The sequence below is a fragment of the Macrobrachium nipponense genome, chromosome 43 (genome assembly GCF_015104395.2).
Source record: "Macrobrachium nipponense isolate FS-2020 chromosome 43, ASM1510439v2, whole genome shotgun sequence".
Lineage (NCBI taxonomy): Eukaryota > Metazoa > Arthropoda > Malacostraca > Decapoda > Palaemonidae > Macrobrachium > Macrobrachium nipponense.
Window position 1 is genome coordinate 9,854,855 of NC_061104.1, and position 24,591 is coordinate 9,879,445.

Consider the following 24,591-nt stretch of genomic DNA (forward strand, 5'->3'; position numbering starts at 1 on the left):
ATCTAATTCCTCCTTCACTTGTCCATCGCAGACAAGCTGTCAGTTACCTTTCATATTACCGTCATTTCTGTCATCATTATTATTATGCCCGCTTATTCCGGGATGGCCGAATAGAACACACGCAATATAATACTCTTAAAAACAATAATAGAATAAAACTTAAGTATAAACGAAGAGAGCGGATGTCTTTATTTCGCCAAAGGATTAAGGGTTTTGCCCCGGGTCTCAATAGGAGGGACTTTTATTCATTACGCGCAGCGTGTACTTATCGTCCAAGTCAATATCCTGATGACATATCTGGCGAGGTCCATCTATAAAGCAAAGAATTAACTTCTGATTTACGCGGTATAAATCCTTCGCAATTGCACACGCAAAGACAACCGGTGCTTTGTAAGTCCTTTGCTTCCATTCTTTTGAAATGACCCAAACAAATTCTGGCTTGGTGTCCACCTTGTTTTTGTGACTCCTCTGGGTTATGAAATGACTACTCTCCTATCATCTATCAGAAATTGCTTGACTGCATATGGTGACTCGTATGCCTTCTCGATTCATAGGAAATGAGTACTTTTCTTTCATCTTCCAGACATGGCCCAACTTCATACCGAATGTTGTCTGTTTTTATGATTATTCAGCTGATATGAAAATGAGCACCTTTCTCTCATATTCTACTTGTTGGGTGTCTATTGCGCCTCTTAATGACTTCTCGTTTTATATGAAAATAGCGCCTGTTTCATCTGCAAGAAAACCAAAATACACATTACGTAGGTCTCATGTGTGTGCTTTTATGACTTCGGGGTTGATATGAAATGAGTACCTCGCCGCCGCCAATATCATTATTGACGAAAAATATCTGGTCGGTGTATTTTCTCTCATTGAGGTCGTTTGTATATCTGTAGGGCCGCATGCAAGCTTCGACGTTGCATTGTTCTCGCATGCGGAAGGAAATTCATTACCAATTGGGGTCGTGTTTGTATGCATTTAGAGCCAATAAAAGTATATATATTGGCACGAGATACAGAGAAAAGAAGTCGAAGTCGTTGTCATTCTTCTTGGGTTTGCTTGGAGGGGAAGGAGAGGTGAGGTTCAGGGCGGTGTTGGGGTTGGGGGTGGTAGACAGAAGGAGGTATGAGGGAGAAAGGATTGCTTATATGTGCATTTCGAGTCATTATTAATCACCATCATGTTTATGAATCCTTCTTTTAGCCTGTGTGCACAAGATTTATAGGTGGTTTAAAACACGTGTGGATCTGCACTTAAATGGCCGGAAAGATGATATATAGACACGAGGGGATTGACAAGAAAGCGTGTTCGCACTCATTCGCAAGCGCACACCTACACACACACACCTCCGCCTCCACACCCGCGCACACGGCCGACCGGGTCTCCAGCCAGAGAACTGTTTCAAAGTAACACCTCGGTTCACCGCAGAGCGACCGAGCCGGGCATCTCTGACCCCGGCTTTCCAGAACTCAACCGCTGAGGAGAACTTGTTATACAGTAGACCCCCTCGCTTAGTCCACCATATTTAACCCTTCCGATGCCTAGACCGCCTCCGAAACTGATCGGTAACGGGGGTTGCTTCGTGTTGGCATTCCGTACGTCGCTCGCTCGGTATCCGGACGACGTCCTCAAAGGCTAGAAGCAATGCGAGTCCGGATAACGAGGGGGAAGTTCTTACACGCAATGGGAGTATAATTGCCGTGAGTGCAAGGAAGGAATAAGAGTAATACATCCACGGCATAATGTGTCTTTGACTTTTATTTTTGTCGTCTGCTCTCTCTCTCTCTCTCTCTCTCGTTCGTCTTTTTCCTTGTCTTAATTCCATCTTTTGACAAAGTTCTCTCATTTTCATCGCAAATAATTGTCTGGCGGCGTTTCAAAGACACGGGGTGACTTCTACACATGACATGATCACTGTATTCTCCAGAGAAACTTCCCCAAAACAGAAGGAACAAGTAGTTTTTCTTAGTGAGGAAAGCGAATAGAAGAGACGCATGAGGAAAGAAAACTGCTCACTAGAGCTGAAAGCAGAAACAACAGCAGTAATTACAGTAATTTTACAGCGATAGTTACAATCACTCGACGGCTAATTGTAGTACTATTATTGTTATTAATAGTAAATAGTTACATGGAGACCAAACGACAGTTACAATCACTAGCCGGCTAATTGCATTATTATTATTATTATTATTATTATTATTATTATTATTATTATTATTATTAAAAAGAGTACTGAGTCCGTATGTTAGCCTTTCATGAGGCTCATTTGAATTATTTGTTCTTACATCGTAATTGGAAATGGAGCGAGATAAAGTTGAATGAGCCGGACAGCTAAGTCAGAGGATACCAAAGCGAACTGATGGAAGAAAAGTAAGGAAGAAAGCAATTCAGCTGGGACAGCAGATGCCCTGCTGTAAAACTTTCGTATTGTTTTTGTCGCTCAACGCGTACATCCCAACGAGGCATTGTATATGATGATGAGCAAAATAATAATAATTATATTATTATTATTATTATTATTATTATTATTATTATTATTATTATTATTATTATTATTACTACTACTAAAACATATAACGCTTGCATACCCATATCTTCTTCTAGCATGATAACCAATTTTGGTATTCAGTTTTCGTATTTGAGATCCTATGAAAGCTTACTTTATCGTTCAGAGGTTTTCTTTGTTGCAATTAATGCCAACTGTGCTAACCGCGCCCCCACCCTCACCCCCCAAAAAATAGCCTTAGTTGTTTTGGGAGGTTGATGTGGTTTTTCTCATAACTGGGTATAATGCAGATTCTGGATCTCTAATCCCGAATACGATTGCAAAGTTGCAATACATTGCAATATGGTTGTGAGCCAGAAATGTTTTGTTATGCAAAATTTGTTGCTTTGTCGAGGGTAGGGATTAGAATTATGAGAAACGACTAATAATCAAATTTAGCCATAAGATTTACAGTGGGTTTAACCTATTGTAATTTTAGTTTACAAAGTTTTCACGGTTAGACTGATGATCGTACCCGATTTACAGTGTGTAATAATCAAGATTTCAAATGGAGTGAGTAATTCGTAGTACCGGGTGATCGGATATGCAATATGTAACCATATCCAATTTGGAATCAAATGAGTCACGACAAGAACTTCAGATACCTTATGATTTATTAGGCTAAGTTGAAATTATGATCATGCCATCCATTGTCAGCTGTTATCATACAAGTTGATTGAAGGACTGCAATTAATGCAATATTCGTCCAGTGAAGTAGAGCATGTACCCGTGATTTCACACAGACTAATCAGAACACTTCCTTCTTTAATCGAAATTAAACTTTTTCCCGTGCCAGGGTGCCTCCAGAGAAAAAGTCACACCAGTCTCTGTTACATTCACATAGTATCGTCTTCATACACTCACACACAAGGCTCATTAACTTTATATTTATATATATATTATATAATATATAATCTATATATATATATATAGATATATATATAATATATCTAATATATATATATATATAATGTGTGTGGTTGTGCGTGTCAAATAGCCCTTTAAGTATGTATTTTCAATAATCTGGTGGAGTATTTTGCGGGTGGCTTTAAAGTGTCATGATTATCTGCGTCGACAAATGACACGCCAGTCACCTCTCGAGAAAAAATAAGGTGAAAAAATATGAAAAATTAAAAATACCTCCGAGAAACGGAACATCCATATGGAACGGAGCTTAAAATGAAAACGTAACAAGGAAACTTTCAAAAAAAAAAAACCTTCGTGTTTTTGGACTTGCGGTGAGATACCCAGCAATTTCGCGGCGCATAATTCCCGAACGAGGCGTAAAGGTGCGAGTTAGAGCATAAATTTGCATGGCCAATTTACATTAAAGATCTCAATGGCTCTTGAAAGGCATTCCGGCATTTGTTCTATACTTATTGAACTGTTTGTGTTGGTAAATAAGGCATTGGAGAAATAAGCGGTTTCGCTCAGACACTCATTTTCATATTTCGAAATGATGTACTCACGAACGCGGTTGGAAATGTTCTGCACTCAAGTGGCTCTTGTTAAAATTTGTGAGATGAAGCTTTGACATTAAGATGCAGTTCGTAAGATGAAAGAAAGATATCATTATGCACTGTAGTCTAATGTAGTTTGCTCTGTTTTATTGTATAGAAGAGATCTATCACAAATATTTTGCAACAGTTAAGCTCGAAAAAAATGTGAAGAGATGTTTATATTAACCTGTGTAACATAGCTAGCATAGTAAAAGTACAAAGAAAATGTTATTTCATGTTGAATATACCACAAAATCTAAATGACGGACGACCAGTTTTATTACTAATTTGAGCCACTCTTCTGTGCAGACGTAACATATTATGTTAGCGGAAAAAAATATAAATGTCATTAGCAGAACAGAATACGTAGCAATTAACCATTCCAGGTAACTTTCAGAGGGCAAGACTGTAAACAATGAACGGGCCCTTTCACATGCGAGATTCTAAGAAAGGCAGAAAGCTTTCCAACCGCAGGCATGTTTTGATAATATACTTCCTTGAAGGCAAATTCGTGTAAACAAGTGATGACAAAATTCCTCTTTCAATCCAGAAGAATATTGTAAGAAAATATTTAAATATAGATAATCTTATGCTAATTAGGTAAGCAGATCTCAGTAGTTCACAATGCCAGTCGGACTCTAAACGATTGTAATATTTGATAAAAAATATAAAGTTAAGTTGTGTTGGAGGAACTGGAATATTTGCTTTGGAGGATTATTATGTATAATATTACACTGAAAATGGGAAATTAATTAATGATAGATTAAAGGACGCACTAATGCATTCGTTCGGATGTAGTTCAATGTTATAGAAAATGCAACTAAAATGGGAGAATCGGAGAACGATTGTATTAATTCAACTTTTCAGGTATAGTCCGTTATTGCACAGTATGCGAAAGAGATGGATAGATTAGACTGTGCTAATGTACCTTTCCAGTTGCAGTTCTTCATGACACAGTGCACATGATAGAGATAGAGAGAGAGAGAGAGAGCACAGCTTGTTTTTTCTTTTATTTTTTTGCGTGAAGTCTACGAAAGAAGAAAACAAGCTCTCCGGACCAAACCAGACGGGAGAGAACTGCTGAAACGCCCCTTAAATATATGCCATTAAAACCCCATAAAGCGAACGAGCATACCACGTGTTCCTGGTAATGACGCCGAGACCTGTTTAGAGTCGGTGGTAACCCCGAGGTAACCCCGGAGGTAACCCCTCGCAGCCAATCCTTTTGCTGGTCCTAGAAAACCTCTTAGGTGGTTGTTGTATAGTCAGGGGCTGTCGACTGGGTATTGGTATTCAATCCGCCAGGAGAGTTCGTGTACTCTTGCCGGGTCTTGTCCCGGATAAGAGAGGAGGGTTCGGTGGAGAGCTAACGCCCCTGTTTTAGGAAGAAGAAAAGTGCTTCATTTATGGAGGAAAATATGCCCCTGCGCGCCTTGTATAAAAACCCTTACCTTGTGAAATGAACCCATGAGTACAGTGATAAATAAAGCTCCTGCCTTGTAAAAAAAAAAAAAAATGGTTGAACGTTTCAGGTCAACCAGAGATCTGGTGCAAGCAGTAATATTTCATAAGGGAGCTCAGAAGTCTTCTGGCTAAGTAAGCGTTTTGATTACTCAAGGTAGAGTCGTGCCTGACTTTAAGGTCTGTTATTAAATATAAATCAGTAGAAGAATTAAGAGCTAAATTAGGACTGAGTATGTGGATGAATAATTTTAAAGATAATGAGAAATATAACACATGCAGGTCTAATAAGTCAGATTGTTCGCAGATAAAAAATGAGTTAACAAATTTGGTGCTAATAATAAAACCGAAATTTCATGAAATGAAAATACTGCATTATTAACAAATGTGGATAGGCAGATACCTTTTTGATATAAGTTTACTTAGAAGCAAACAGAAAGACTAACCGAAAAACCATGCCAAATTCGCATCTCCAGAAAGACAGTACCAGGAATCCAAATAAACATGAAAACATTGATTAATAGAAGAGACTGCCTGCCAGTCAGTAATTCTACGTTATAAATTTAAGCCACGACCAGTCCTTGGACTGAATTTTCACACCAAGGTTTGGGCGTTAACCCACTCGTCGACCCGAGAAGAATATGTACCCACAGTGTTAAAAAAAAAAAATATTAAAAAAAGGAGTGAAAGTTCTTCATCACACAAACTCATCTCGTATGACGGAATTTGTCGAAATATATGAAATCCATGGTCTTTTTCTTATTTCAATAATAATAATGATAATAATAATTTTTATTGTCTAACATAAAAACTTTCTTTACATATGGTGAGTTGTAGGTTACTTTTTAAAAGATCTATCTAGTTTATTTTTTCTGCAGCAAATATTTGGAATGGAGGCTGCTTCATACAAGAGAAAAAATTGTTTGGTGTTGCGTTAAAGTGATTGCAAAATGTAACATATTTATGAGGGTAGTAAACTTTTAATGATAACACGCTCGTTGAGAATTCTAAAAACATGTCAGTTAGGAGCAAATATTTTATTTTTATTTTGCAACGCAAGTTCATATAAACTATATATATATATATATATATATATATATATATATATATATATATATATGTGTGTGTGTGTGTGTGTGTGTGTGTGTGTGTGTGTGTGTAAGTATGTGTGTGTGTGTGTGAGAGAGAAAGAGGAAGAGTATGATTAAGAAGGAAAACGCGAACCAAGAAGATGGAGAAGTCATTGTTATCGACGGTGAGAGACTGGAAGTTTATATTTTGGATGAGTAGGATATGTGAGATAATGAGTAGTTGAATTAAAGAAAGCATCGGGATGCGAGCGTTGGATTAGAAGGAAGCTTGGCGAGTCTATGGAAGCCAAAGTTGGAATGATGAAGAGATTGTTCAACCAGCTCTCCTCTATGGAAGTGAAGTGTGGATGTTAGATACAAATTAAGGCGATAAAGTAGATTCTGTCGGGTTGCATTGTTAATCTAGTATTTGTAGCATAATAAGAAATTAAAGGGTGACCATTGTGGAAAGATTGGCAGATGAGTATGTCTCTATGGAAGCATGGGTCAAGGTGTTGAGATGGTCTGGGCATGTGGGAGAATAGACAAGGATAGTTTGGTGAGAAGGGGACTCAATCAGGAATTGTTTGGAGTAAGGAGAGGAGGAACACCAAGAAAGGGGTGAGTAGATGGCATAAAAATGTTAATTGAAAAGGAAAGGCCTCAATATCCAGGACGCTACAGAGTTCTTGCAAGATGGAAGTGATAGTGGGTGCGTCGGTAGGCCGAAAGTGAACCATAGTCCTTGTCAGTTCAGCACACTATCACAGAGTCACTCAAGCCACGCACGCTGGCGCACGCACACGTGTGGTGTGTGTGTGTGTGTGTGTATATATATATATATATATATATATATATATATATATATATATATATATATACACTTTCCTTTTTACTCATACTCAAGTCTTTTCACACGTAAGGATATCTGTCTATATATATACCACACTTTCGTTCTTGTCTCGATATCAGTTGCTCATTTTCCTTAAATCTCTCTCTTCGAATCTCTAATTTAAGAGGCTAGTTTTCTGCATGGCGTCTGAGACAAACTTTTATAAGATCTTCGGTTCTGTTGTTTTAAATTTTATATAATCTCCTTTGCATAAGTTCACTTAAATCCTATTTGTTGACAATATAAATTAATATACTTAGTTTAAGACATACTTTAGTTACGAATAGCTAGGAATGGAACATACAAGAAAATCAAATGCACTTATAGGTTTATATAGATTTTTATTTGGAAAATGTACCCATGTATACATTGACACATTAAAATCAAACATATACAAATATTCACAGAGCAAGTCCCATACCCCCATCAAGTGGTTCCCTAACCCCCATGGGTATGGATACCGTCTGGTAATTAAGAACCCCTGATCTAAATACACTGTTAAGAAATAATAATTATGTCTATAGTCTGATTTTTTTAACCTGACAGTAAACAGCCACAACCGATCTCACGGAAAACTGCTCTTTCAAAAATCATTAAAATACAAACTAGACTGAAATTCTGAGAGTTTGGTAACGAAGGAAGATGGCTCACGTAACTGACAGCATATTCTATAAAAGCTAATGCAATACGCTGATTCTATTACTTAAATAGTTGTCTTGCATCATAAATGATATCATAAATTTATTCTGATTTGCCACAAACCAGAAATAAAAAGATTAGAATTAGAGCAGTTCATAAATGTACTGACAATTTTTCAGTATCCGCAATACAACTTCCTGATTGAAACAAAAAAAATCCGTTATTGTGTTTCCGAAACGCCATGCTATTTCTAATAGATGGTATTCATTACACTTCGAAAATTAGCACTGTTAAACTTGGACGCCATTTGATTTGTTGAGTCTTTAACCACTTCTCTTTCCTGTCTCTTTTGGTATCATAACCAATCAAGTCTCCGTCGCATTATCAGTGGGTATTTACACCTTTCGTTTGCATCTTGGCTGAAAATCTCAGAGAACAGTCTAAGCCACCATAGACATTAGTTGGATCTGATATTACCGCTCAACCTCCGCTCTCAATCAAACTTGAGCAAAGATGCCGTATTTCCCGACGTTGCAGTCGCTGACTACAGACACCAGATGCATCCCAGCAATGATTCTATTGCGCTTGCAAACTAACTACATCGTTTAAGAGATAAAAGAAGGTGTTGGCTTAATATTCCTAAGGCTTGCGTATGCGTAGGCCTGCCTCAAAAGTGCATGACAACAAGAATTTATTCGTCTGAAGTCGTCGTCGAGTCACGTATCGGGACACGCGGGAGATCAGGAATATGCAAATCCAGCGGTGAGGGAGTAAGACGCCAGTAATTGTGAAACTTGGAATGGGAACGGGAATGAATTGGGCCGTGTTGACGATTTGGTGGGAGAGATGCCGCCTCCCTGCGAACCCCTCTTCCCTCCCTCTCTCCTCCTCCTCCTCCTACACCTCCTCCTCCTTCTCCTCCTCCTCCTTCTCCGTCTGTCTCCTCTTCTCCCTTCTCCTACCCTCCTTCTCTTCTCCAGTGCCGCTCCATTATTCCAGGTCGAAGCTATTAGAGATTCTTCCCTTGTCTTCTCTCCTGGTTGTTCATATCATTTGCATCTTAATATTCTAATTTCCTTTTGAGCAAATAGTTCGTATAAGTCTTGTGATACTTTCTTGTTTTTCCTTGTTGCGGACGTAATAGTGCCGAAGATGCATGGCATGAGGCCGTTTGCGTCCGGGGAAACAATTATTGTTCCTTTCTCTGCATTAGCCGAAAAATAACGTTCTAATGCTGATGCTTTTCCGAATAAATGGATCGGTTTTACTTTTCCAATAAGGCAAAATGGTACTATCTCTCCGCACTATTTTGCTTGTTGGGTAAAATCGGTCTAGCGTCTGGAGGATTTATTTTTATTCTGTATATAATGTTATTTAATTGTTCAGTGCAGGGGTGGATTACCGGATGCCATCATACTAATAAGAACCAGGAAAAATAAAAGTAGGAAAAGGGCTACGCAGTTCGACATTGAACAATGCGATCAGAGGATTACTGAATTTCCCAAAATGACTGCTAATCATTTATTGCTGACACGCTTAATACCAGTCAAGTACACCGCTGGGCTCCAGTACCCACCCACTAGTGACCGAGTGATGGTGTACTGTCCCAGCTGCTCCCGAACCCCATTTAGTATACTTGTTTTAAAGTGTCATGCGCCAAGTGCAAAAGAGAGAACGTAGGAGAAATGTTAATTCAAGGAATGGCTATTAAAAAAAAAGAAGCTATGATGGAATTATGAGAGAGCTTGTGTCGAAAAACTTGAAGGGACATCAGAATGCCGACTTGAGGCAACAGCCAGTTGGTTTGTTAGGGAATGTTCTTCCAGCCAGCTCCCTTCAGTGTACCAAGCGTATACCCAAGCAGAGCTTGTCATATGTAGCTTCTGAGACGTTGTTGCTATTTTCAGAACCCTGGGATGAGTATTGAAGGTAAGCGAAGTGTTGTGTTGAGTCTGCTTTTGAGCCAAGTAGAGATATCGAGGGAGTACGCAGAGTTTAGACTTCATGCTTGACAATTTTGGGGTTATTTGTTCATTATAGCAATAATGATAAGATAGTCGTATAGAGTAGTACAGTAATAATACTGAGAATGACCGATGATGATGATAATCGACTGGTGATTACAAATGCGGTAGTCTGGAAAGACAGTAGGCTAACTAATCTTAAGTGATAAGAGTAAAGCGGAGCGTTTGCCAACTGTTATTTGCTCTATTTTTCAATTGTCATTTTTAGTGCTTCGCACATTGCCCATTTTTCATTATTAACTGATACAGATATCAGGAATAAGATTCTAGTCTACTAGTGTACATAAGCAAGTAGAAATTGTCGCTGGTAAGAAGAATGTTGTTAGGCCTATGTAGCCTAGCCGGGTAGGGGAACCGGTTTTCTCCTTGGCCCTTTAAACTTTTGGCGGGATATGAAGTGCTCGTTCTCATCAAAACCTAGGTTTTTTTAAAAGTCAAAACAGAGAAACTTTAGCAAAATAGTTGTAGTAGTAGTAAATGTAGTTATCATAAGTGAAATATGAAGCCATATCAACATGTTGCCCAAGTCATGAACTGTAGTGTTTGACTTCAGATTGTTGTTTTGTCAGTGATCTTTAAATAAACATTGTCGTGTATAGTTTTCTTTATAATACATTACTGAACTTTGTTTTACCCTACCATTCCTCTTTTAGTGAACGTGTAATGTTGTAGACCATCATCAGCTCAGACTTCGATTATAGGCCTAGGTTTTGGGTGTGTAGGGCAGCCCCGTGCCACGACTATTTCCCAGCATGCACTTTTCCCGGCTAGGCAATACCTTCAGTTGTGGCAGCAATGAGCAGGATATTTTGGTCAACTGTTATGCTTGCAGGGGATGAATGACATTTTTTAGAAGTGAACCAAGAACGCCTGAGTTAGAAGCTCGGTGTCCTTACGTTTAATAAGTGGTTTAAGAGTTTTCCCTTCTTTGCTCTCTTACGCAACGGATACTTTCTGTTCATTAGGTAACGATTGCCTGCTATTGTTGTTTTAGGCAATTTAGGTATGTTGTTGCTTTTTTAGGCATTGAATGTCTGTGATTGCTTCCATAGGGTAATGAATTTGTCTCATTACTTAAACGACAATGGCTGCTTTTACTTGTGTATCTCTTTATAGCAAGTGAATGTTTCTTCCTGTTGTCGTAGGACAATGATTCTCAATATTTTCATAGAAAACAAGCGTAACACTATTTTGTGATACGATAGATAATTTTTTACGCTCTCTTAGGCAGTGAATATCCGTTATTGCTTGCTCCCAGCTAATGAAATACTGTACCATGCTTTCCTTTATTGATATCGTATTAACCAACTCACATTTTTCTGCTGGAAAACCGGAAGTCATTAAAATCGTGTGTCAGAAAAGCCTTGTGGTTACAGAAAAAAAAAAAACTGAAAGTCACGGCCCTATAAATGCAATGCATTGCCATCCTAACTTTACTTGTCCGAGCGCCCTCCAGGTGCTTGGTCAGTACTCAATAGGCTGATTTAAAGATTGAGCAAGTGAATCCCTTAATCACCATATACGCATGTGTATGATGCACAGCACTATATATATATATATATATATATATATATATATATATATATATATATATTATAAATAAAACGCTGTGTGAATTGGTAGAAATAGTGCATAGTTTACATAATTATGGCGTGAGCGATGAGTACTACTTTATTTCTTTATGCATTTTTGTTTTACATCATTCAGTACGCGAGACCATCTACTGAATTTAGTTAGACGCTATATATATATATATATATATATATATATATATATATATATATATATATATATATATATATATATATTATATATATGCGTTGTGAGAAAGCAAAACGGAGAATGTTTTGAAGGTGATATCGGCTTGCTCAAATGATTGATATTGTGTTATTACTCGGAGGAATCAGATCTGACAGCATTTAGGAATGCCTTTTACAAGCAATATCACAATCATCGTTGGAAATCAGTTTCCCACCCGAAGGCTGTAAATTTCAAGTAAACTGGAGAGCAAGCACACCCAGGCAATGTATCGGTGGATGTCTTTTTTTCCCCATTCTTTTATTTTCAATCGACACCTGTTCTCACCGCCAACAATCTCTTTTTCACCGGGAGTTTTTTTCTGCCATTTTTTTTACCTGATGTATTTTTCCCAAAGCGCGCTTGTACGTCATTTTTTTGCCTCTCGTGCGCTAGATGTTCCATTCGCCAGCATGGTCGCTATGTACATATCGACGCTTTTTTTTTTTTTTTTTTTTTTTTTTTTTTTTTTTTTTGTGATTGATGTTCTAGGTAAACAAGTCTCCTGAGGTTTTTTATGTTTGGAAACGGCGTCAGTGTTAGGAGTGGGTGGGAGGTTTTGGGGGTGGGGGCGGGGGCTTGTGGAAAAGGAGAGGTGACAACTAGAAAAACTTATATTCATTTATCCTCTTATCATTTCCGAAACATTTTCGACAAGCGCCGCCGGCGTGAGGTGGAGATTCACTCGTTCCCACTCTTTCTCTCACCTTAAAATGGATGTATTTGAATATTTCCTCTAATAGTTTTGGTCAGCACTGTTAAACTTAGGAATTTGTTCAAATACGTGATGATGATCATAATCTTTCATATATTCACATAACACAGCGCTTCAGTGGCGTGATCGGTATGGTCTTGGCCTGCCACCTCGGTGGCCGCGAGTTCGATTCTCGGGCATTACATTGAGGTGTGAGAGAAGTATATATCTGGTGATAGAAATTCCCTCTCGACGTGTTTCGGAAGTCACGTAAAGTCGTTGGTCCCGTTGCTGAATAACCACTGGTTCCATGCAACGTAAAAACACCATACAAACAAACTTACATAACACACACATATATGTACTCAGAATTTTCATTCGTATAACCTTTCATCCAAAAATCATAAGCCATTTTGAGCTGAACACCTGAACAATTTTATTCAGTACTAGATCAATTCTACCTTCAAGTCACGTCCTCTACTCAGATTACTTGAAGTCAACAACTGATAGTTTCAGTAAGGTATGTTAATCCACGGTCTAGCAAACCATTAAACCGGTTCTTGCGAGTATTTTCTGAGTTTGATACACTTTCTTAGTAGCTGTATTAATGTAGATTACATTTTGTCTTTATGTTCGTAATGGGATGTACTTATTCTCCTTTTCATGTTGTTGTTAAACAAACCAGAGAAATAAACAAAGAGAAATAATAATATTTACTTGTATTTTCACGTTACAGGAAGGAGTACGAGAAGAGGACAGACCCCTCCCGCGACCTTGGAGAAGCCGCAGAAAACCTTGGTGAGTACTCGTTTCAGCTTTTTGGAACCAGCAGAAGGTGGAAATTTAGGCAACTAGAAATGAGACTATGAAGTTGAGAACTATCTTGTTAGTAATTTGTTTACCTAGTATGTGCGCTTGCAGATTTTGTTTAGACACATCTAAATCTTTGCATACCATTCTCGTAATTGGTTAATATCGAACTAGGCACGCTTAGTATAGTTGTGGACCAGATTATTGCTTAGGAATATTATAGGTGTTTGGTTGCTTTACATACCACGAGTGTTAACGTTGACAAAGTCTATGGTAAAAATTATTTATTGTGAACAGTGGAACATCATTTATCATCTATTATTGATGTGTGGTTCCTCTACGAGTATTGATAATAAACCTTTAAAGTTTAGTTAGTTGGTGCCAACGTTGAGCCTTGTTTAAAACAACACCAGTAAACACGTGTATCGTAAGATTACGGGAAGCACAGATGACTTGCCTGTGCCACCTGCATTGTGGGTAAAACTGTTGGGAAACGGGTTACTGGTCCTTTTAAGCGTGTTTGTTATTTTTTTTTTTTTTTCGATTCTATCGCTTCATTATTATTTCTTGTTAATGTTAATTGCTATTGTTATGTCTCCCCTTATATCAGCTTACATGGACCCTTATTTGTTTAAGTTGGTTCCAGACTTCAGGCCCAATTTGGAATTTTTGCTTGTTATCTAAGCCAAGGCTAAAATCGTTTTTCCCTGCGAAAATCATAGTTCTCCATTTTGAATCTCGAGTGAAACAGCAAGCTTTTAATGAAGTTACCCTTCAGTTTCACAGAAAACTCCTTGTTCTGTGCTTTGATTATTTACTTTCGTCACCCTTACCCCACCCCCTCCCCTTCTCATTCTTCGTTCGTCGTTGTTTTGGCTTTCCTTTTTCGCGGAAACCCTTCGTAAGACAATGGCATTTAGAACCATACTAGTACAGTCAGTAAGGGTTAAAAATGTTAATACCACATCGGCCACGATGTTCTCGGTCAGTATTGCTAGTTGGTAACGTGTATTTTATTTTCAAATCGAATAATTTTTTATGAGAGTTGAAAATTCCCTTCACTTTAAACAAACCTAGATTTTTGTGTCGTTAATTGATGAATAAGCGTATCTTTTCCCGCAACAGAACTGAATTTGATTAACACATTTGTACTCAAGAATTTTGTTAATACTTACCCGTATTGGCGTTATTGGTCCTACTTTTGACAAGAAAATATAAGATTTTGGCTCGTGCACAATCTTGCCAAGTAGCCATTTGTATCATTGTAAACTAAATCTGACTTATTGGATATATATATATATATATATATATATATATATATATATATATATATATATATATATACACGTATATGTAAGTGTGTGTTTTGTGGTATGTATGTATGTGTAGAAGAACTTTATGTGTATCTGTAGTAATGTTTTTCTTAACACTTTATCAAGTTTGTCATATGCCAAAGTTAAGGTTTCCACAGTATGGCAGTTTTCTGTCTAATGTCCTTTAGTACAGTGAAAATTGGAGACTATGGTGTTAAATGTTTATCAAGCAAGGATTTAAAAACGTTTGAAAATAATGTAATCGGAAATGAACTGAAACGAAGGTAATTTTGTAATGGCTGAATTTTCTGAAACGGGGTAATGAAAATTAATCAAGCATAACCTGTAACAAGGATCTTTATGTCATGAACATTGTGTGTGTATACCCAAAAACGTATTACATATATGCATATATATATGTGTAATATATATATATATATATATATATATATTATATATTTTATATACACATGTATTTATATGCAAGTATGTATGTATGAGTACATCACCTTTTCCCGATAGGCACATTGGCTCTAACGTAGTTTACCATTCCGATTTTTAATTATTAGTGTGAGAGGATAAGGTTACTTGTCCTGTGACCGTACCCAAGCCGTCGGCGACTCTTTCCAGTCTCGTAGGGTCATATGAGGTCTTGACGGCGTCTTGCCTGACAAAATGGCGGGACTATTATGAGATTCGGGGACTGTCTAATACTTATTTCATCACTAGCTTTAATAAAGACACGGGGAATTTCAGTGTAAACGTGCTTTCTTGCTATTTAGGTGGGTGTGCGTTTATACATATATATATATATATATATATATATATTAATATTATTATATAATATATCATATATATATATATATATATATATATATATATATATATATATATATATATATCATATATACAATATATATATAATATATATATATATATATATATATATATATATATATATATATATATATATATATATATATATATATATATATATCTATATATATATATATATATATATATATATATATATTTAGAATTATATTATATATATATATATATATATATATATATGATATATATAATATATATATATATCGCGTGTAGTATTTGTATGAGAGAGAGAGAGAGAGAGAGAGAGAGAGAAAATGAATGAATTAACGTATATTAAGGCATATACCTTAATCATGAGCTTTCCGCTCTTTGTCTCTTATTAAATTAAACTGTTCATAATAGACCATTTTACCCTCAGATCTTTCTACAGCTTCCTATCGTTAGAGTGCAGTGAGACTGCGGTTCATAAGAGTCCATAACACACTCGCATGGTAAAAATATCCCTGGTCATTAAGAGGCTACGGAGTGCTGGTGTGTGTTGATTATGTTTTGACATTGAAATTTAATTTGAACGTACCATTCTCGGATGAAGCACGATCTATTATTTGTGCTACGTCATGTTAAAATAGCCATAAAAGATGTTGCTCCATTAGCCGATTTCGTGTTCCGAGACCCGAACTTGTCTCCAGAACCAATCAGCATTTTGCAATCTTAACGACGATCGTTTTCTTCTGATATAAGCCGAGTTTGCTACACCTGTCAGCATGAATTCTTAAGGGAGGTGTTAGGTGTTCGACAACTTCATTCAGCAATCATAGGCGAGCACTCACGACTCATTTTCGAAGACGCCAAAGGTAAATTTGAGCAATTATTCACGTGATCCGAGATTTTTCTCTTCTTTAGGAGAGAGTGCAAGGCATGTTCCTGTCTGTGATGGTTTCGTGCCAGCATTCATTGTTCATCCTCCATGAAATGTACAACCCTGAGCAGTGGGAGTAAATAAAAAAAAAAAGTGTGTGTTCCGTTTCTGGAAATCCTACATGTTTGCCAATTCCTTCAGAGCTGTGGGTGGATCATTGATAATGGACGAAAAATGTCATTGTCGTAAAAGATTGTTTTGGGACTGAGTTTCAGTTCGTGTTTGTGGTGGTTTATTTCTACTTTCCAAGCAAACTATACCGCATTTTTCCTTTTTGAATGAATCCGAAGATTATCTGAAATAAAGTACATTCACGTGTGCAACGCGTATGAAACTGGTAATAGCGTCATTTAGCACTTTTGAAAACGTTTAAATAAAACCATTTACATCTATTTTTGATACCCCTGACTTATGTTGTTCCTCTCTCTCTCTCTCTCTCTCTCTCTCTCTCTCTCTCTCCTCTCTCTCTCTCTCACAAAAGCTTCAACCCAAGCTTCTCTCCTCCATCTCCTCCATCCTTCAGTCCATCTCTTCTCTCTTCTCTCTTGCTTCTCTCTCTATCCCTTGCCCCCAGCCTCATCCTATCCCCTGAAGGCCACTTCCTCCCAGACACCCCTCTCCCCCCCTCATCCCCCCCGCCCCCCCTCCCTCTCTCTCTCTTGTGAGATAACTTTGCACCTCGGAGCAAAACATTATTTTAAGACATGGCTGGCGTAATAGAATCAAAATAGGATTTACATGGCAATTTTGTCGGGGAAGGCGCTTGGAACTGGGAGATAGTGTAGGACATTGTATAGATGATTTGATGAGGAGGGTAGATGGAGCGCTGATGAATACTGAAAAGAGCATCACGAGGAATTAAATCATCTATGGACTGATGAGAAGGGGGTGGAGGGTGATGGCATGGGAAGGGACACCGCCAAAGGAATCGAGTGAGTTTTAGGTATTTTTAGGGACTAGAATTATCTTCGGTGAAGGAGTAAGGTCTTGTGCAGGCTGTTAAATTTTCTCCTGAGGGCCTAGTTTCTATAGTTTGAAGGATTATGTAGATGAATTTGTCGTTATAAGCACACGGGAAATAATAATTTGTTGGATTTCGTAGAGAGCTTTTGGAAAAAGAGTAGTAGCAGTAACACCAACAGCAGGAGAAGTAGCACCAAGAAGAGCACAACAAATATCATAGAGAACAGAAAGAAATAGGCCATATAATGTACGAAGAACAACTTCATACATTGTTCTTTGTAAAAGTACAGCTTTCGATTGTACAAAAGACGAAGTGGGAAATGAAACGAATTAAATTAATTCTCATTGAAGTTTGTGAGAAATAAGGAAAAAAAAGAGCGAAATAGAGAGATGTACAGATTAAGTTCAGAAAGTTTGGTCACTGAGAAAAACGACCAGAGCTCGTTGTAATGAGAACAATGACAAGAAGGGCACATCTATGAAATATTTTTGGAGCGAATAGTGAGAGCCAGTGCGAGGCTAATGGTAAATGATACGGTGGCAGAAGCCTTAAGCCGAAATGGCTATAAAAGCCGTGAAACGCTTGGGTACATCATCGGCAGAATCCAGTGCTGTGATTGACAAAGATGCGAAAATATTTATATACGTCTTCCTGAAATTAGTCTGTGAGGTAGGTGTTCCCTTTCGTGCTCTTGAGGAAAACTCAAGTTCCTTAGTATTCCATTTATATTTCAAAGTCACTTATCTCCTCAAGGGAAGAATGCTTTCTCTCAGGGTGCCTTGTAACTCGTCAGATAACCCCTTCCCACGTTTACTCTGTGGATATTGCTAACCCTAGGATTACGCAGTTCAGTAACTTCCCTTTTTCCCCCACTGCCAAGCTATGGAATTTGCATCTCAATATCGTTTTTTTTTTTTTTACCTGATGTTATTACCAATCTTCATTTACGAAGATCTGTCACAGTCTTCGTAGTTTAGTCCTACGTTATGTCTTCCCTTTCCTGTTTATCTTCTAACGGCTAGAAAAGCCATTTACTTGCTAGTTAGTTTAATAAATTAAAACGTATGCCAAAAGGCACCAGCTTTTGCCGTGAAAAGATAATTGTGATTTGACAGGGAGAAAAGAATTTTTCATCAGACAGCTTCACACCAATTATCTCCGATCTGCCTATCCGTCTCAAGATTTGTCTAGAATAACCCTTGAACAGGCTTGTCGACCTTAGTAGAATTAACTCTTCTTGTGTATGTACTTTATGTATTCATACTTTTCCCTGTGCATAAAACAACTATATATAGCAAGGGGTGATAGCACCCACGTTTAAACATGCCGTCTTCAAGCCCGAGGCCAGTCTCTCTCACTAGTGGTCCCTAAATTAGTATGCGTAATGAAATTACCTAGTTCCAAGTGAAAAAGTTAGCGAATCCCTCATCGACGAAGCGTTGACATAACTTACCGCCATTTTTGGCGATATGAGAACACTAGTGTATATATATGTTTATATATTTATATACACACATATAATATACATATACATACATATGTATATGTATATATATATGTGTGTATGTATGTGTTTGTGTGTGTGTGTGTGTATTAGATGATAGGCATGAACTTGCGGTAACCGGAAAATCATATACAGGAATGGCGAGAGATAAAAAAAAAAAAAAAAAAAAGAATCTGTTTACCACAAAGTTTCCCGTTCATGACTCCATAGCAGACGATTTATGAGTTCTCTCTTTACCAAAGCTACCATAAACGGCTATAACAACACCCTTCTTCCCTCATTACCGACGAAAACAACATACAAACAATGGCATAAACAAAGCCCTCCACAAGCATACCCAGTCGCATCGATGTGAAAAAAAAGAAAAAAAAAACACACACACATTCGTACACGTCTTTACAAACATATGCCGGAAGTCACGCTTTTGGCAGACGGGAAGAAGGACACACGAGAAAGCCCCGTATATGTAAATTAGGCTTTTGAACGGCTCCTCGTGATGCTGCTTCAGATGCAGATGTGGTATTTTATTCCTCTCGTTTATCTGATTATCTTTTTTATTGGTCTGATGATTTGATCCTTTATTTATTTCTGTATCAGTTCAGGTATTTACCACATGTGATCGTCATCCCTCGTTCTCCCATATATTACTCTTCATGTTAATGAATTCATATGTTCTTTTCAAAATTCAGTCACTGTTCATTTCCGTCATCGAGCGTTTTAATCTTCCAGCTGTTTCCTTCAAATGCAGTCGTTCTGTTACATTCCTCTCATATCAACAGATTCATCGTCTCTAAATAAAATCTGTATGCTGTTCACTTATACATATATCTTACTATTTAACGTTAATATTTAGCACACAAAAGAACTAGAATAGCTACTATTCTCGGCTATTAATTTCATTAATAATCTGCAAGCTCTACAACCAAAATGAACCAGGCTGTATACTCTCCTCCTTCTGTATGGTTAGATGCCAGGAATGCAGAAGAAACCTGTCTGTAGGGAGCTGGAAAAGAAAAGGAGACTAGGACCTTGCTCCTTACATTAAATATGGTATTAAGATTCGGGGAAAATATGATACGGGAGAGAATTCAGCAGCTTGGCATTATAGACAGGAATCGGCCACAGGAGTGAACAATACGAGCGTAGTCCTACTTTTTTTTTTTTTTTTTTTTTGTGTGGGGGGGGGGGGGGGGGGGAGGGGGGGGCACATCACCGGGCATCAGTTTCAAAGCTCATAATTGTCATGATTTCACGTTCTTTACGTAAAAATGTAAATACTGGTAAGAAGAGTAATATGTGTGTGTATATAGATTACTTAAATTTATTATATAATTCAATTTAATTATAATTATAGATAATATAATATATTATTATTAACTGAATTAATATATTATATATTTATATATATTATATCGGATATTATTATTAATTAAGTATTTCGTATGTACGGTCAGATTTCTACATTTCAGAAGCACTTAATAAGAGAGAATGATGACAACCGTAAATGATTATAATGCATTCCAGATAAAAAACCTTCACGATTATTATAAAAACATATTCATTTTAATCCTGAAGAACACGAGAGAGAGAGAGAGAGAGAGAGAGAGAGAGAGAGAAGCATTAATAAAATGTTGATGACATCAGCCTTCTGTTAGTCCAAAAAGGGTCGCTCCTCCCCTCTTCTAATATGTCGTATTTCCCTCCTGCCCCCCCTCCGTTCCCCTCCCCCATGATTCTCCTGCTTAATTAGTATAAACATTAGGATTGTGTCGTGTGTAAATGTTGCCTTAAGGGCGAGGTGGAGTCCGCAATGACAATAAAAGTCGACTTTATGGACACGAATATTAGCCAAGGAAATTAAGGCAAAGGACTTAAGATGCCCTTGTGGATGTTCGAATTAGGAGAGTAAGACTTTTTTGGGGTTAATAGCCTTGTAAAGAATAAGACGTGTGATTTTCCTATGATAACCTTTACATTTCCGAATCCTCTTTCTGTGTTTTAAGTATGACACCCATTCAGAAGAAAATTAACAAACTGAAAAAAGAGAAGTAATAAAAAAAGGGAAGTCTGGGCATTGATGGCCGTAAAAAAAAAAAAAAAAAAAGCGTCCAAATTACCCGTTCAGTTTCATCTGCTTCGGACACACTTTAATTCAGAGAGAGTAACCCAAATGACTGGAAGAACAAGGCACACACCAAAATTAATTAGCGAAAAAAAGGGAAGATGTCGGCGAAATTAGAAAATTCAGAAGATTCCAACAGGGACCAATGAAGCTTGTCCTTCTTCCAGAGGCTAATGGTCAGACGCCGCTTTTTTTTTTCTTTCTCGGAGCCTCCAATTTGTTTTCTTTTATGTTAGCTTTTAATACATCTGGTCGCCATCTTAGATGAACAATGTTGCGCTGAATGTTCGCCATTAAAACAGTTTTATCCAATTTGCATTTTTGTTGGGGTCGCCTTGACATGCCTCGCCGGGCAGAAGGCTTCATTTTTGTCCTCCATAAGAGTTTTAAGGGGTGTGAAATGCTTAATGATTTTCGGTTTGTTTTTCTCTGTTTTGCATCGTCTCTACTTATTGCCTTCGGCATATACGGTTTTATTTCCGATGTTTGAAATTGTATCCGAAAGTGAAATGTTTGACGTCCGTTATTCAAGTTAATTTCGGAATGTATTGGAAGAATTTGCCAGCTTTCGTGATCATATCAAATAACATGTATTCACGTCTGGGTTTTTTAAAATTCATTCTTGGTATGATTGTTATCATCCATGATTGTAATTACTGTTGTGATCATTCTCTAAGCTGGTGTTTATCCTTAATTGAATGTAAAGCCCGCAATCATAGACTTAGTATTCACTTATCAGGGAATTGTTCCAGAAGTGTAACGCTGTTGCTGCTACTACTACTTCAATCGTAGATTTTATTATTATTATTATTATTATTATTATTATTATTATTATTATTATTATTACAATTGCTATTAACGCAACATATCTGCTAATAGTAGCGATTCATACACGATAGTTCCTTGTTTTCTCGTCGGTATGAAGGGAGAGGAAGAACAGTGCTCTAGGGTGGGGTGTGCTAGGGTTAGGGAGAGGGGGGGAAGGGAAAGATAATGAATAGAGCCATAACACTCATCGTCGGAAGCATAATTGGCAAAAATATGGCCGCCATCCAAAAAAGTTACCTCATCATCAAACCCAACATCGGAAAAATTTTTTGGGGATGGGTTCCCTCTCCGCCCGGAGGAAGATTTCCCTCGCCGCTAAGTATGGAGGACGGAGGCCGAATGGTATCATAACGAACAGATGTAATTAGTTGTCATAGGCTCTAGGGGGAAGCCATAGAGAGTTACCGCCTGCCGCTGTCACCTTAATTATCACAGGCGTCCCATGAGAAATTTTTAGTGTCTCACTCCGGCGGGGAAACGGCCAGGAATGAAGTCGTATCAGCCTCGATGAGGATGACACAAAAAGGGGTCTTGAGGGAGGAGGGGGAGGAGGAGGAGGAGGGGAGTGTTGAGTGCTTGTGAGGGTGAATGCACTAATGGCATATGCGAAATGAGAGAGAGAGAGAGAGAGAGAGAGAGAGAGAGAGAGAGAGAGAGAGAGAGAGTACTTCTCCCTTTCCTCAAGCTGTTGTTATTTTCAATTTCCTTCAGAATATCTTCTATCAGTTCATGTCGAACCCTAGAATTTTCATCTGTACGTAAGAAAATGAAATCAGATTACTCGCCAATTTACATATATTTGCGTACACGAATTGACACCAGAGTGTATCAGGTGAACGCATTCTCCATTAAATTCGTGAACAATAGTATTCGGAAGGCGCAGACTTCTGCCAAGTCTCTTATCTACTTATTCGTCTTTCCCAAAATATCGTGTGTTGCCTTCCGAGGTCCAACTTTGGTCGAATTTCATTCGTGCCCTTTAGTGTAATTTTGTTAACAGAAAGACCGAACGAAAGGCATAAGGGCCTTATCGGAGGTAATCAGGACAAAGTTGCCCTTTGATATTATTAGTCCATCGTTTGATCCTCTTGAAAATATCCAAAAGCGAAGACAAAATGAGTCTGTCTGAATCCCCAAGTGGTTATAGTATATTTATAATTCATTCTTTATCAAGTATGAGAGTCGGTAAAACAAGGAAAATTACAAGCGTCATGTCTGTACAGTGTTTTTTATCGCTAGTGTTAACAAGACAAAAGCATGTGCTTGCTTTTAAAGAAAGTTATTGTAATACCTAACAGTTACTATGATTGTGATTACAATCGATGTATTTTTCATTCGTACGACCCTGTTGACTCATACAACCTCGGTGAACTATACTGATTGTCATAGGAATTGCAGATATCTCCTGTAGGCTGTCGTTGTTACAAAAAGAATTAAGATATTGCTTTATGTCTATATACATGTATGTATTATATATGTATATTTACACATCCATATATATTATGTATCTATATGTATAGTGTGTGTGCGTGTACATTAAATTTTGTGAATGTACCAGGAATAGAATTAACCTTACTTCTTGGGTAAATGATACGGTTGTTGGGTATAAACTGCAACACTGCACCCTCCCTGTGCCCGAATATACTTTTGTTTTTTCCATCTTGAATCATTTTACGGCACTTGAGATGGCCAAAAAGAATACGAACTTTATTGCCAATAATAAACTAAATTAATTCCTTCGAGATTTAAGTGCTGATCTCCAATGGACTTGTAACTGGAGATATCCAGTATATATTACGTCATCGCAAAGTGTAAACATAGTATTGTATTCCAAAGGATCAGCCACGTGTTTTTCTTTTTTTCTTTCTTTTTCTTCGTCTACATTTCTTGTTTTCATTTTACCTTATTATTTACCAAGGGAATCCCTGAGAAAACATCATAAGGGGTTGGGGAGGATGTCTATTGTAATTTTCTTCAGCGATTGCAAAATATACCATATTTAGAGGAGAAAAGGAATGGAATTATTGTGTTTAAAATATTCAACAAGGCACACTTACGAACCATCGTTTATAACACCCACAAGCGAGGTCTCTCTCTCTCTCTCTCTCTCTCTCTCTCTCTCTCTCTCTCTCTCTCTCTCCGTAGGGGGGTAGTGCCATTAGTGCACCTCATTCGGTTCAATGTAGGCATTACTTAAGGTTCTCTGCAGCATCCCTTCGGCCCATAGCTGCACCTACTTTCGTTCCTCTTATTGTACCTCCGTTCATATTCTCTCTTCAATCTTACTGTCCATCCTTTCCTAACAATTGTTTCATAGTGCAACTGCAAGGTTTTCTTCCTGTTACACCATTGTAACCTTTTATTGTCAATTTCTGTTTCAGCGCTTAATGGCCTTAGTTGCCCCAATGCTTGGCATAATGCCAATAATCTATATAAAGCAAATCAAATCTCTCTCTCTCTCTCTCTCTCTTCTCTTCTCTTCTTTTCTTCCTTCTTCTTCTTCTTCTCGTCTCTCTCTCTCTCTCTCTCTCTTCTTCTTCTTCTTCTTCTTCTTCTTCTTCTTCTTCTTCTTCTTCTATTTTTAATTTGATCGCTGAATGCCAGACATGGTACCCTCAAAATCATCTTTGTCGCTACATATAAGCAACTAAGGTTCATGAGTCGCTAGTTAACTAA

At 37.6% G+C, this 24,591-nt stretch overlaps 1 protein-coding gene and 1 long non-coding RNA gene across 2 annotated transcripts in view; one reads left to right on the plus strand and one right to left on the minus strand.

Moving 5' to 3' along the window:
- Window positions 1-24,591, plus strand: part of LOC135213519 (uncharacterized) — an 856,968-nt gene that overhangs the window by 467,283 nt on the left and 365,094 nt on the right. Inside the window, exon 6 of the long non-coding RNA XR_010314152.1 lies at window positions 13,358-13,419. This is a non-coding gene — a long non-coding RNA (uncharacterized LOC135213519). The remainder of the gene's footprint in view (window positions 1-13,357; window positions 13,420-24,591) is intronic.
- The window catches only part of LOC135213518 (homeobox protein araucan-like), a 196,872-nt gene that overhangs the window by 113,368 nt on the left and 58,913 nt on the right, over window positions 1-24,591 (minus strand).